The sequence below is a fragment of the Zalophus californianus genome, chromosome 14, assembly GCF_009762305.2.
Source record: "Zalophus californianus isolate mZalCal1 chromosome 14, mZalCal1.pri.v2, whole genome shotgun sequence".
Taxonomy (NCBI): Eukaryota; Metazoa; Chordata; class Mammalia; order Carnivora; family Otariidae; genus Zalophus; species Zalophus californianus.
The window spans coordinates 70,965,722-70,980,761 of NC_045608.1; the positions used below are offsets into that span (position 1 = coordinate 70,965,722).

Genomic DNA, 15,040 nt, shown 5'->3' on the forward strand with positions numbered 1-15,040 from the left:
CCGCCCCAGCGCCCCCCACCCCCACCCCAGCCCAAATCAGAAGCTTATCTGGAAGCCTAATGCTACTGAGCTTCTGAATTAAACAACCTTGGATTTATCTGACTGTAGACTTCAGAGGCCACGTGGCTGAGGAGCCATGAAATACCAAAGATGACATCGAAGGTCTTAGGGACTTGCCGGTCCTCTACAAAGATCTGGGCACCACCCATGGGCAGGTGTGTGACCTCAGGGAGTTCACTCTCCTCTGCCAGGCCCCCTACCCTGGGCAGCTGTCACCTCTGAACAGAACCGGTCCGACTGGAGCCGGTTAGCCCCACGTAACACTTGCACGCGGTGAGACCATGCAGGTGCTGACCCGCAGCCACTTGCTCCAAGCCTCCCGCTTACTTCCGGCGCGAGAGTCGCGCGTGCGCAGCTTGGACGTCACCATGCCCAGCTGGGAGGGACTGCCTGTTGCTCAGGGGCCTGTCCTGGTCCCCGGCTGCCAGGGACCCTGCAAAGTGCCACTCCACCTTGCCTACGTGACCGCTGCCAGGCTCCTCTGGGAAGAGGTGAGAGTGAGGAGGGTGACTGTGTCCTGCGACTTCTAGGGGCCATCTGGGTTGGGGTGGGGTGGGACAGCGTGAGCGGCTGCAGGTGGTGTGCTCCGTGGTGGCGTGGGGGCACTCGGGCCTCTAGGATCTAACTTACTTGTATTTTTAAAGCCATATTTTATCAAGAATCTTGATACTTAAAAATATTTGGCTAGACAAAAACACCTGACGTCTTTCTGGAGACCTCTTAAAATATCTAGCGTAGGGCAAGCGGAGGAGGTTGCGTTTTTTGAGGCAGGTGGTTCTTTTTACATGTAAACTGGTAAGGGTTAAACAGGATATCTCAACCTTGGTGCTATTGATATTTTGGGCCAGATAATTCTTTCTCATGGGGGGGCTGTCCTGTGCATTGTAAGGTAAGTTTAGCAGCATCTCTGGTCCCAACTTGAGGGGAGAAGTTCTTCCCAGTTGAGAACAACCAGGCTAATGCTGTAATATTGGGGATATTTAACAGAAATATATATTTTATAAGAGGTGAGTGGCTTTAAAACACTAAGATTGTATTTGGGGAATACATTTTGAATCTTTTAACCCCCTGTTGAAGGACTAAAGTTGGTTTATGTGGCGAATGTGCCCAGAGTATGAAGGTCACAATTCAGCCACCTATAAGTATAAATAAGTTGATTGAGTTTAGATAGCTACCACTGAAAGTAACGGTATTTGGTTATAGAGAACATATGCATTTTTTTTAGAAGATTTTATTTATTTTAGAGAGAACATGAGTGGGGGGAGGGGCAGAGGGAGAAGCCAACTACCCACTGAGCAGGGAGGCCGATGCCGGGCTTGATCCCAGGGCCCTGAGATTATGACCTGAGCCAAGAGCAGACATTTAAGCTACTGAGCTGCCTAGGTGCCCCAGAACATACACATTCTATATACATCCTTTTGTTTTCTTACTCAACCCATTGTTGTCTGTGTCTCATCCATACCTGGAAGATGGAGAAAGTATCAGAGGACTATGGGGTTTATAGGGCCTTGTTTTTTCAGACTTTGCTCCATAGCCTTGCCAACTACTTTAGCCAGGATGATAAAGCTTCTCATGGTTGTGGTGTAATCTCCATGTCGGATTTATACCTCTGTACTTGTTTTGCTTATGGTAACATGTGTGAGCCTGATCCATCAAACTCCATCTGTACGTGTCTGTTCAGTGTCCTCATTTCTGCCTTTTATTCGTTTTTACTTTGAACTGTCCTGTCTGTAACTGAATTCCATGTACCTCAGGACCTGGCTATGTCCATGTTCATGGTAAGTGTTTCCTGACGACGCCAGTCAATACTACACTCACAGTAAATACAGCATCTATTGTTTGGCAGTTTTATAATTTCTCGACATTTGGCTGGAGATTTAAGATGGATCTGTATCTTGTATTTTTCATTTAATTATTTTACATGTTTAAGTTTTGTTTCCTCAGCCAAAGTATCGTCTCCTTGAGGAAAGGACTATTGGTCTTTAATAATCTGTAACCCTCACTCCCAAGAGAGCTAAAATGAGTCTACTCTTTATTTCCAAAAAAGGCTATAGAAAATATGGTATTATTCTTTCTGTATCTCTCTTAAGAAAAGAGGTATAGAAAGTAAGGTATTCCTCCCAGTTGTAATATTTCATGTTTCTGTGGTACAGTGTTGTGGAACTCTACCTTCCTCCAGCTTTTATTAAGCATCAACTGCGTGGCAGTTACTGGGCGAAGAGATCTTCATGTTGACAAAGAATGACCGAGAAAATGAGTACTTCTTCCAAGATCACAGAGCTTAGTAAGTATTGGGAAGAGATCATCTAGTTTATAGTTCTGAAAACTCTACTTTTTAGCACCAGGTCAGAAGGTCTCTGAGGAATCACTTTGTTCAAACCTCGCTTCTCACAGGAAATTTACAGAACTGCCTCAGGTAATTCACAAGCCTCTCTCAATCTTTCTGGGGCAAACTTTTTCTGAAAAGGCCAGACGTAAAAGTTGTAGCTTCTGGGCCCTAATGTCTCTATCTACTACTTAACTCTGCTGTTGTGGTGTGAAAAGACATGGATGATGACAGTAAACTGAGGGATGGGGCTGTGTTTCAATAAAACTTTATTTAAAAAAAGAGTGCTGGGCCTATGGAAGGTACTTCATAGGCAAGGTACTTGTTGAACTTACCTGGATGAAGAATGTCTCAGCAGGGCAGCAGCCTGGATTTTCATTTTACCTGGAAAAGGCTGCTTCTCAGGGTGAGGTCCAGTATGGCTTTCAGCCAGGAGTCCTGTTGGAAGTAAGCTGGGATGCAGTGGTTTTATGCCAACCTGGCACAAGCTCAGTTTAAATTGTGGAAAAAGAGTTTGACACATAAATATTTTATGACGTATAAAAAATAAGTTAGATACCTTTACAAGGCTTGGTTTGCTGAGCCCTTTGGGTTTCCAAAGCAAATGATTAGTATCATCTGTGGCACTGACTATCCCAGAGGCAGGAGTTGATAAGAGTGGATTAGGATTTCGAGATTTTTTTTTTTTTTTTTCCAGCTCAGAAACTCAAAAGGACAGTTTAAAAAGACTCAAAAACAAAAAACAAAAAACCGGGTTTTTAATCTCATAAGGAGGTTCAGTTACATTGAAAAAGGGCATCATTTCATAAATAAAAGTGTGATTAAAGCGTGGTTCTTAAACTCAGGAGCGTTGCTTCTCTGAGCTCTCAGCAATACTAAATGGAATTTCAATACTTCATCAACTCTAAGACACATTCAAGAAATACTTTTCCATTGATAAAATAAGGGTACATCTTGCAATCCTTTACAGGCCAGTGATGTACTGGGCTTATAGTGGTTATTTTGAACATCAAACCTTGCAGAATGAATTAGTATTAGGGGACTGTAAGAAAATCCTGGAGATAATAGTTCATCAATTTTTTTGTAACATGGCATCATTAGTGATGCACTAAGGCATGGCATGGAGTGGAAAGGGACACATATTGTGGAGGAGTCATGAAGTGATTGATAAGTGTCAGATACAGAATATGAAGTACTTAAGGGATTAGCTTATATTTCTTCTTGATGGATGCATAAAGTGACACATGGAAACTGGATACGTCTAAGTGAGTTTAAAAGAGCTTTTGTAAACTTAAAATTCTGCTTTTAGATAAAGTTTTGGTCCATATTTTTTATTGGCAGAATTATTTCTTGGAGATACGTATAATGATGGTACATCTAATGTGGACTGTTTTCTTAGATTTGGTGAAATCAGCATCACAGGGGTTTTGATAACATAACAAATGAATCAAAACTATTCTCAAATAATAAAAAAGACCATGCCCTAAGATTCAGATATAGAATTTAAGAACCAGGAAAGAGTACCAAGTTCTAGTATCTTTAGTTACTATTTAGCACAGATGTTCACCCTTTGAATGGCTTTTCTTTTTTTCCTTAAAATTTTGTATTTTGATTACTTTTGGTAATTGGGAATCTGTTGCTATCATGAATAAGAAGGGAACCAGTAATACTGGTGGGCTTTTTACATTTAAGGTCTAATCTTAGTATTGAAGCTTCAGCTTCCCTGCCTGCTGTGGTTCTGGTACAGTTTACCAACCATCTGCCATGAATCAGTTCAGGTAGAAGAAAATATTCATCCCATTAGCCATGTGGGCGACCAGGCACCCAGAGAGCTTGGACTTCCAGAACACCTTTGCAGGCTACCTTTGGCCATGTAGAACCTGTATTTCCCCCCATAGTGATGTACAAACATTATTCTTTTCTGGGTATGGCCTGACATGGAAAAGGTTGGGAGGTATTGTTGTACCAGGTTGCCTCCTCTGAAAGAATATGGAATAGACAAAATTAAGGGCCCCATGGTCCTGCCACTGCTTACACAGGTTATGTCAGTGAGAAAAACAGCGTGCGGGGAACAAAAGCGCAATGCCTACGCCCTTCTCAGTTAGGGTTAGAGAAAACCTGACCGCCACCCCTCCCAGGCCCACCCTCCGCAATCCCTGCACAGGTTATGTCAAAAGTTGCCTAGCAAGAGTCTATACCATTACTGCACATAACCGAGAATATTTCTGTCCACATTTGCAATCCCAAGGAATTCTGAGGACAGTTTGCACTCCTCTTTGCCGTAGATTGGAAAGGGGAACTTTGGTGCTAAAATAAAGAGTTAAAACAGTGAAACCAGCGTCAGTTCTACAAAGGGGGTCCTCAGAATATCTCTGGACCAGCAGAATCAGCTTCACTGGATACTTGTTAGAAAGGCAAGCTCTTGGGCCACAATCCAGATCTCAGAATCAAATACTCTAGGATGGGTTCAATTCTTCTGTCCTTTAAGAAGCCCTTCAGATGATTCTGATCCTTGCTTAGGTTTGAGAACCACTGATGGATATAGAGTTGTCAGAACACAAAAATAGAGCTCTTGGTCTCTTGGTGAAAAGATTGGAATATGGGCCCCAAAATAAGGGTCATATTTCTCTCTTTGTGTGACTTCCGGGAAAATTACTTAGCTTTACTGATCTTTGGTTTGAGTATTAAATGAAGGTAAGGGTTAGATCTTCTCTTTCTTTGTCCCTTATGATTGTTTTTTTCATTGGCTTCTGTTTTTAAATTGCATCAGGTACTGTGTAGTATCTTTTACTGAGCCATGGAGGTGGGGGTATGAGTGGGAGTTGCCATGTTTCCAGGATTCGTTAATGATGTCAAGAAGGGAGGAGCTGACCTCTTTCTGCACAGATGCAGCAGGGCTTTTCCCTGCTTGACGGGTGGAAGGTTACTGTGAAAAGGATGAGGGCTCAAGACTTCATTACTGGTTTTCTGATTCTAATCCTAGCCATGATAATAACCCTTGGTTAATATCATGGTTGATATCAGGCAAGTCTTAATAACACTCTGGATCTTCTTCTGCCTGTGATACATGACATCAACTAAGGACTTAGAATTTTATGTATCAGTATAATGATCAGCAGAGAGCAGGTATCCAATAAAATGCTCCATTTTCTTTCCTTTTCAACTCAAATAGTCTCTTTGTAATTCTCTAGTGTTAGACTGCTTTGTAGACTTTGAGTCTTGCTTCCCACATTATTATGCAGGTTACTAAGGTTATCTCTAGAAGGAAGCATTTGTTGACAGGTGGTTGGTATTCTTGCCAGCTCATATGGTTGTCCTTATCCAATGAAGCCTTACTACCTGCCTTCAGTATTTGATACCTCTAGATGTTTTTGACAACTTGATGCTTATATGTGTCATCAGGTTCAGGTAACTCAACTCTAGGTTTCCTTTCTAAAGCTGTCCAAATTACCCAGCACACTCTTGTTTAAGTGGGGAAAATGTGAATGTGTGGAGATCATGTAATTAAAACTGCCCTACCAATGAGAGATTAGAAGCCATTTCTTTAAGTATTTACATATTTTATGTATGTTTTCATTTCAGTACATTATTTTTTTATAGGATCTTAAAATTCTTAATGTCAGCAAAGTACAAGACATGTTCCAATAAGCCCTTCTATTCTTAAAACAGTTTTGTCAGAAAGTGGTACTGCCGGGACGCCTGGGTGGCTCAGTCGGTTAAGCGTCTGCCTTCGGCTCAGGTCATGATCCCAGGGTCCTGGCATCGAGTCCTGCATCGGGCTCCTTGCTTGGCGGAGAGCCTGCTTTCCCTCTACCTGCTCTGCCTGCCGCTCCCCTTGCTTGTGCACTCTCTCTCTGACGGGAAAATAAATAAAATCTTTAAATTAAAAAAAAAAAAGTGGTACTGCCTCCCCTGAAGATGAGACTAAGGCTCAATTTGAGGAACCTATAAAAGGTCACGCTGTGTGACAGAGCCACAGTATGAACCCAAGTGTTCTCATTCCAGGGTCAATGCTCTGTGTACAGAAGCAAAGATCTCCTAAAAACTTATGTTTGCTGGGTAAATGACTTCGGTGTTTGCGTAAGGGTTTCTCTAAGGAACGTGCTGAGATGGTGTTAAAATTCAAGTTTAATCAGTGAACCAATTAGTATTATTGAATGCCTGCTGGGTACAAGGATTGTACTTGGTGCTATGGGAAATCAACAACAACAAAAAAGATCACACTGATCACAGTGCAGTGAAGGAAAAGAAACATACACACGTAAAGCAGTCTCTTGTCCTCTGAGGCATCCACGAGTGTTGCAGATGAGAGCGAGGGGCAAAGAATGGCATGTGACCGGGCCGGCTGGGTCCCTTGCAGCCAGGCTGGTCAGGACACGTGCTTTCTGACCTGGCCTATTTATTCAATTTTACTATGTTTCTAGCATTATGTTAATTTCCCCAGCAGTCCTATCCCATATAGAGTCCCAGGCAGATGAAATGAGCCTCCCTGACATGTACGCTTGGTGAGAAGTATGGATGGGAATCAAACCTACATCTTTTTAGTTTAAGCCTTATGTTCCTTCTAGGACATCATGTATTAGAACTAATTCTAGAAGAGGCTTGCTAACATTTATACTTTCCCCCAAAGCAGCCCTGTAATCATTTAAATGCCGAGAAACAGGTTTAAAGACCGTAAGAATTTATTTATTGAGAGTTTCAAGGGTTGCGTAGGGAAAGAGCAGCGATGCTTTGGAGGAAAGGCTTATTTTTATTTTTTTTAAAAGCTGACATGCTGATGTTTGTTCAGGTATGTACTAAGAATTCAAACATTGAGAGGAACCATTTAGAATTTTGCACAACATTTGGGAGAGACTTTCATCCCTCACTCCCCAGATATTTCTCTAAGCACTGAATGGCCTTCCAGTGGGAGGGTGGTGCAGCCGTGGTGTGGAAAGGGCTGCTGAAAGCTTCTGTAGCCTTAGTAGGGCGGGGGTGATGTGGATGCCTCCCAAGGGTTTAGGGTCAACACGAAACATAAAGTGCTCCCTTCTACCTGGGAAGTCACCAGCAGGGCCAGGCAAAGGAGCAACTTTCAGACATTTCGGAAAGTTCAGGCAGCTGCTGAGTAGCCTGCCCCTGGGGTGGTATCAGGAGCCCGAGAAGTAGCATCTGTCTGGTTACTTCAGTTGTAACTTTCATGGGCATCAGCCTGCAGGGCTTTGGTGGGAGGCAGCAAAAGCAGACGGTGAGTGAGTGAGACTTTCCCACTGCATGCAAAGCAAATGTCAGCACAGCCCCAAAGGAATGAAGCCAACCCAAAAGGAAGCACAAGTACAAACTGTTAGCTTAAGGAGAAAGTATCCGAGGGGAAATATGAAGTGATGGTTTTTGTCTTACTTAGAAAATTTTTTTTTCTTTTTTTTAAATGAAACCTTTTGAAGCAAGAACTTACTGTTTAGGATAAAAATGTCTAATACATTATCAAAGCCTAACTTGAACATAAGGGAATGCTTGCTGATAATAGAGCAAAATTTAACTTCCATAGTAGATACATGAATGGTCCCAATTAAAAAGTCAAAATATATTAAAATGTTTTTGCGAGTCCAAACTAGAAAATTGAAAACCTGTAATATACCTACCACAAAGATATGTGTGTGATGAACACTCAAATATTGATAAAAACCTTTCAGATAGAAAAAATTGAATCAGGGCCCCTGGGTGGCTCAGTCGTTAAGCGTCCGCCTTCGGCTCAGGTCATGATCCCAGGGTCCTGGGACCGAGTCCCGCATCGGGCTCCCTGCTTGGGGGAAAGCCTGCTTCTCCCTTTCCCACTCCCCCTGCTTGTGTTCCAGCTCTCGCTATCTCTCTCTGTCAAATAAATAAATAAAATCTTAAAAAAAAATTGAATCAGAATCCTAATCTACTTCTGAATTCACATAGTATCTTTCTTTAGTTTGGTGTTAACTTTTATTCTAAATCATAGAGAACTGTTAATATGGACAGTTACTCAATTAATAGAAATAGAATGCCCCATACCTGAAACAGGATGGTTAGGATGTAATGTATATAATTAACAAGTAAGAATACTCCAAATTGGCCTAGCTGTGAACCATTTTCCCTGATAAATTACTGACAATATAAAGTTCTACTGGCTATTCTAATTATAAAATTTGTACGGATCACTACTTCCTACTTTTTAATTCCACCTTGGTTTATTTGCTTAGATATCTCCCCACCCACACCCCTGAGCTTTTTGGCATAATATATAAATATTGAATGGGAACTTAGATTTTCTGTTTCGGTTGACTTCAGGATGGAAATATGAAAGGCCGAAGAAGGTGGACAACTAAGAAATAAATTGATTAAATTTTAGGTCCAGAAAGAACCCTAGTAATTTTCAAAAGCAGCCAAACTTTTTTTTTTTTTTTTGAAGATGTGGAGTTTAAGGTCAGAGGTCAGTGGCTCATTCAAGCCCACCCAGCTGGTGGCCGACTTCTCGTGACCACCCAGGACTCCTCAAGGTCATCAGATGGTGCTTTACACCCCAGGCAAGGTGTGGCAGCTGATTTTTCAGACTACCTGTTGTGTCGCACATGCCTTCATAGCAGCATGGTCTTTTCTAGGAGATGAGGGGGATGAACTAGATGGTTGATGAAGCCCCTGTGCAGTACAGTGTGTTGAGACCAGCTGGAAAATCAGAGAAACCCATCCTTTTCCTTACCAGTACATGGGCAGTGTCCGTACTTGCAAGCATGCACCACCAGCTTACAAGAGAATTAGAACCAACGGTGAACTTGAATCCACAAAGAGATATTTAGATGGTTTCCAGGTCTTAGTTACTTGGGTGTGACTTTACCTGAGTCAGGGCATGGCTGGCAAAGGCATGGCTGCCTTGTTAGGACCATTCTCTCCAACCTGTGCGGCGGCTCTCCTTGGAGGACCTTTTGTTGTCTTTTGGAGCGTTGTTCTGCCTTTTCCCAGTTGGGGTACTTTCTGTCTTCACCTGAGCAGCATTTTCTGATCATATGCTATTTTTCCTTAGTGCTTCTGCATTTTCTTGAAGCAAAAAAACAAAGCCACAAGAAAAGCTGCCAACATTCAAAACTCCTAAAATAAGCATTTTTCCTAAGAAAAGCTGCCAACATTCAAAACTCCTAAAATAAGCATTTTTCCTATTACTAAATATTAGGATAGTACTAACATATAATTTATATTGTTGGCCTTACTAAATTTCTCCAGGGCTTCCCACGAGTGCATATCCTGGCAACCAGATCAAAAGGACATTTCCTATTTGCTGCCCGCTTCTCTGTCACTATTTTTTAAAGTTCATGTTTATTGAGGTATAATTTATATATAGTAGAATTCACCCTTTAGGCCTATAGCCTCATGAGTTTTGAAAACTGTCCATTTGTGCAACTGCCCACTGTAATAAAAATGAACATTTCCATTGCTCAGAAAAGTTCCCTCATGCCTTTTTGTAGTCCATCCCCTCCCCACAATCTGAGCCCGTGGCAACACCTGATCTATTTGTCTTTAATGCCATTTCTTGAGAATAATATAAAGGGGATAATTCAGCATGTAACCTTTTGACTTTGGCTGTTTTCATTTAGTATGATACATTTGAGAACTATGGGAGCTTTGCAGATGTTCAGTCTTTTTTATTGCTGCATAGTAGTGTATACATTTCACACTTCATTGGTATGTGTATGCATACTACAGTGTGCTTATCCATTTCCTAGTTGATGGACATATGATATGGTGGACAGACTGTCTTTTGTGTTTATACCTTTGATTCATCTCCCTGCTGTAAGTGTGAGTTGTTTCTAACCAGTAGAACATGGAAAAGGTAATGCAGTATCACTCTCAAGATTGTTACCTTATAAAAGACTATTGTAATAGAAAAATCATTTTTGAGACTGACTTTGCTGGCTTGAGAAAGTGTAAGCAGTCCTACTGAGAAAGTCCATGGGAAGAGCTGAGGGTGGCCTCCAGGAGCTAAAGACCACCTTTCGCTAACAGGCTGCAAAAGGCTGGGGCTTTCAGTCATACTGAAGCAAGGAAATTAATTTGGCCAACAATCAAATGAGTTGGAAAGCAAATTCTTCCCCAGTCACTTCCTACTCCAAGTGAGATTGTAGGCCAGCCCACACCTTGAGTACATAAGCAGGTAAACCATGCAGAGGCTCCTGACTCACAGAAACTATGAGATAATGCATTTTTATTATTTATTTTTTTAAAGCTTTGAGAGCGAGAGAGAGTGAGAACACAAGCAAGGGGAGCAGCAGAGGGAGAAGGAGACTCCTCACTGAGCAGGAAGCCTGATGTGGGGCTCGATCCCAGGACCCCGGGATCATGACCTGAGCCAAAGGCAGATGCTTAACTTTCTGAGACACCCGGGCGTCCCAATAAATGCATTTTTAAATAAAGCCCCTCATTTTGCACTAACTTGTTATACTTGTGGCACAACAACAGAAAACTAATATATGCTGGTTATTTTCAGTACTAATAAAGCTGATGTAAACATTCACACACCAGTATGGGTATTGACCTCTATTTTTATTTCTTTTGGGTAAACAAGTGGGATTGCTGAGTCATATGGTACGTAAACTGTTTGTATGGTAAGGTAGACTGTTTTCTTGAAGTGGCTGTACCATTTTACACACCAATAACAATGTATGAAAGTGCTAGTTATTCAACATCAGCAGTTAGAATTATCTGATATGTAAGTCCTCAACCATTTGAATATAGGTGTGTAATCACATCTCATTGTGGTTTCAGCTTGTACTTCTCTAACAACTACTGAATGTGAACTTTTTCCCCCCCGTGCTTATTTTTTCCATCCATTATCTGTTCACCCTTCTAAATTGTTCACGCATTTAAAAATTGTTCTGACATTACTGAGTTGGGACAGTTCCTTACAATGGAGATAATTTTTTAACAGATGTGTTTCACAAATACCATCTTCCAGTTTGTAGGTTGACTTTTCATTTTCTTAACAGTGCTTTCAAATAACAAATATTTAGCTTTGAGATTGAGCCCATTTATTTATGGATTATGCTTTTGGTATTATATATAGGAATTCTTTGCCTAATCCAAGGAAACAAATATTTTCTCTGTTTTCTTCTAGAAGCTCTGTAGTTTTAGGGTTTACTTTTAGGTCTCTGAACCATTTTGAGTTAACATTTGTATGAAATACAATGCATGTATTGAATTTTATTTTTTTGTACACAAACTTCAATTATTCCAGCAAACTTTGTTGCAGAGACCACTCTTTTCCATTGAATTGTCTTGGACCTTTGTCAAAAATCTTTCTCTCATGCACACTTGTACACATAATTCTATTTCTAGCCTCTCCTGTTCCATTTGTCTAAGTATCCTTTCATCAATACCACACTATCTTGATTATGGCAAATATAAAACCAGTGGATGTTCATCAACTTCTTTTTCAAAATAATTTTGGCTGTTCTAGTTCTTTTGCTTTTCCATATGCATTTTGGAATCATTTTGTGACTTTCTACAACAATGCCTGCTAGAATTTTGACTGGGATTGCTTTGACGTTATAGATCAACTTGGGAATAATTGACTTCACTGGCAATACTTAGCATTCTAATCCATGAACATGGTATATCTATCCATTTATGTAACTCTTTTTATTTTTTTCCTTCATGAATGTTTTGGAGTTTTCAGAATGGAAACCTTTCCCCTATTTTGTTAGATTTATCCTTAAACATTTTGTGTTTGTTAATTTTGTAGTTGGTATTTTTAAAAAATTTCAATTTCTAATTACTGCTAATAGAAATACAATTGCATTTTATATATTGATCTGCAACTTTGCTTAATTTCCTTTTAATTCTAGTAATTTTGGAGATTCCTTGTGACTTTCTGTATAGATAATTTTGTCATTTATTAAGAGACAGCTGTATTTCATCTTTTCTATTCTGTATACCTTTCTTTTTCTTTTAGTGCACTGACTAGGACCTCCTGTATGATCTTGAATAGGAGTGGTAAGTCCGATATCATTGCTTTGTTTTCCATTTGAGGCTTTCATCATTAATTGTTACCTGTAGATTTTTTTATAGATCACTTTTATAAGCTTGATTAAATTTCCTTTAATCCCTAGTCTGCTGAGATATTTAAAAACATAAATGGATATTGAATATTTTCAAAATACTTCTCCATCTACTAGAATGATCACATGATTTTCTTTAGTTTGCTATGAAAAATTATATTTATTGATTAAAGAAAATTAAAACCAGTCTTACATTCCCAGGTCATGGTCATGATGTATTATTCTTTTATATATTACTGACTTTGATTTAGTAATATTTCATTGAGGCCAGTTTTTCTTTAATTTCATTTTCCACTGTGCAGTCTATGCTCAGGACTTTTTTGCCATTTTTTAGGACTCTAACCTGAGCTTATTGTCTCACTTATTAAGAGTTGTATCCTCCTCTCAAAGGGGTTAAGGCCCTGACAGCCATGTTTGTATTATGACCCTGGGCTGTAGCTGATTGGATCAAGAGTGGGCACCTGACCTAAGCTGGACAAATTGTATTCTCTTTCCCTGGAATTTGGACTCAAGATTCGAAGACCCAAGTTACTTTGTGTTGATTGCTAGAAGTGAGGACATGACAACTCAGGAACAGACTACCATTTTGGGATAGGCAAGTTTAACCATTGCAAGAATTAGAGAAAATACTGGTTCTGAGAGAAAGAGAGGAGACTATTAAAGTTAATAGTTACTTACTTTGGGATTCATGATTTATTCCTACTTCTCTCTTTCCCTGTATATTTGTTTACTTGCTTGAGATAGTTCTGAGTCAATTTTTGTACTTGGAACCAAAACTGCTGTGGGCAAGATCTGCTTCATTGCATTTGCATGTTCTGTTCCTGTGGCTTGGAATGCCATACTCTAACTGGTTTGCTGCCATTGATTCTTCTAGACACCAAGGCATCTTTGGGTTAAACTTATCCTGACTCCCTTTTCAGGCAGAGGCAGTCTTTCCTTGCAATACCTGTTGTTTACTCCTTCCATCACATGTACTGTATATTCTAGTACTTGAACTGGATTCTGAGCTCCAGGATTTTGGTTTTTAGTATTTTGCATTCCCTAGGGACTAGTTGTGACCCATGCTTATATGCTGGTAAATGTTTGGGAGGAATATATTAATCTAATGAATTAATCCAAACATTTTGTTTTTAAAGCCACCCCAAGAGCCTTTTATCCCTCATCTTCAGAAGCAAGGTTGATAGAGGCAACATTTCCAACAGCGATGTCTGTCCTCTGTAGGAATGGTTCTCAAGTGTGGTGCACACCAAAATCACCTGGGGGAGCTTTTAGAAAATCCTGATATTTTTGCTAAGCGAAATAAGTCAATCAAAGAAAGACATGTATCATATGATCTCACTGATATGAGGAATTCTTAATCTCAGGAAACAAACAGAAGGTTGCTGGAGTGGTGGGGGGTGGGAGGGATGGGGTGGCTGGGTGATAGACATTGGGGAGGGTATGTGCTGTGGTGAGCCCTGTGAATTGTGTAAGACTATTGAATCACAGACCTGTACCTCTGAAACAAATAATACATTATTTGCTAAAAAAAGTAGGAAGGGAAAAATGAAGCGGTGGGGGAATCAAAGCGGGAGATGAACCATGAGAGACTATGGACTCTGAGAAACAAACTGAGGGTTCTAGAGGGGAGGGGGGTGGGGAAATGGGTTAGCCTGGTGATGGGTATTAAAGAGGGCACATATTGAATGGAGCACTGGGTGTTATATGCAAACAATGAATCATGGAACACTACATCAAAAACTAATGATGTAATATGCATGGTGATTAACATAACAATAAAATAAAAAAATCCTGATACTTAGGCTGCTCCCTACACCAATTAAATCAGAATTTTTTTGGAAAGTACCCAAAATTAGATTGTAAAAAATCACTTGGTATAGGGAGGCTTAAACAGATAAACAGGACTGACGCCTGGGTCATGCTGTCATCAGTGCTGAAATAATTGGTCTGGGGTATGGCTGGGTGGCAGAGGTTTCAAAAGCTCCCCCGGTGATTCTAATATGCAGCCCTAGCAGTGGCCTCATTTTCTGGTTCACAGAACAATTCTTTAGGAACTAAAAATCCGTGGCAATAATGGGAAGTTACACCTTCAAGGCTGCATGGGAAGCAGGTGGGCAAATCTGCAATTCAGATAATATGACCTCATTTTGTAGGCCTTGGAACTTAGTACTAATTACATTTGTCTGAAGCAAAAATATCAGTTATACACCTGCCCCAAGTTTTCCTTCTCACAAACTGTATCATAACCCTGATTATGGTTCTCACAGATCATAAGTTGGTAAATATGAAGTGGGCCACAGATGCTAAAAGATGGCAGCTAGAAAGTTGCTGACAGAAGCAGCTCACAGACTCTGCTTTGCTTTGTCCTTGGTGCTGACTTTGGTAAGGAAAGTAGTGCCTCTACATTTTGTTGCTCCTCTGTTTTGACTTTGCTTAACTTGCAGCAATTAATGGTGTTTACACTGGTGGGGAAAATTAATGCTGTTGCATTGTTATGAAACACAAAGTAAGGATAAGAAATATTCAGGTTAGTCATCAAGAATGGATCTTCTGATGAGTTGGACTTGCCTCCTTTTAGCTAGTTTTATGCATGGCTGCTTCC

The 15,040-nt window shown here is 40.4% G+C and overlaps 1 long non-coding RNA gene across 1 annotated transcript; it reads left to right on the plus strand.

Annotated features, from left to right (window-relative positions):
* The first annotated feature begins 438 nt into the window (after positions 1–438).
* LOC113912404 lies at positions 439–12,352 on the plus strand. The gene is made up of 3 exons (XR_003516812.2): positions 439–551; positions 2,214–2,344; positions 12,333–12,352. It is a non-coding gene; the product is annotated as an uncharacterized LOC113912404 (long non-coding RNA).
* Positions 12,353–15,040: the final 2,688 nt, after the last annotated feature.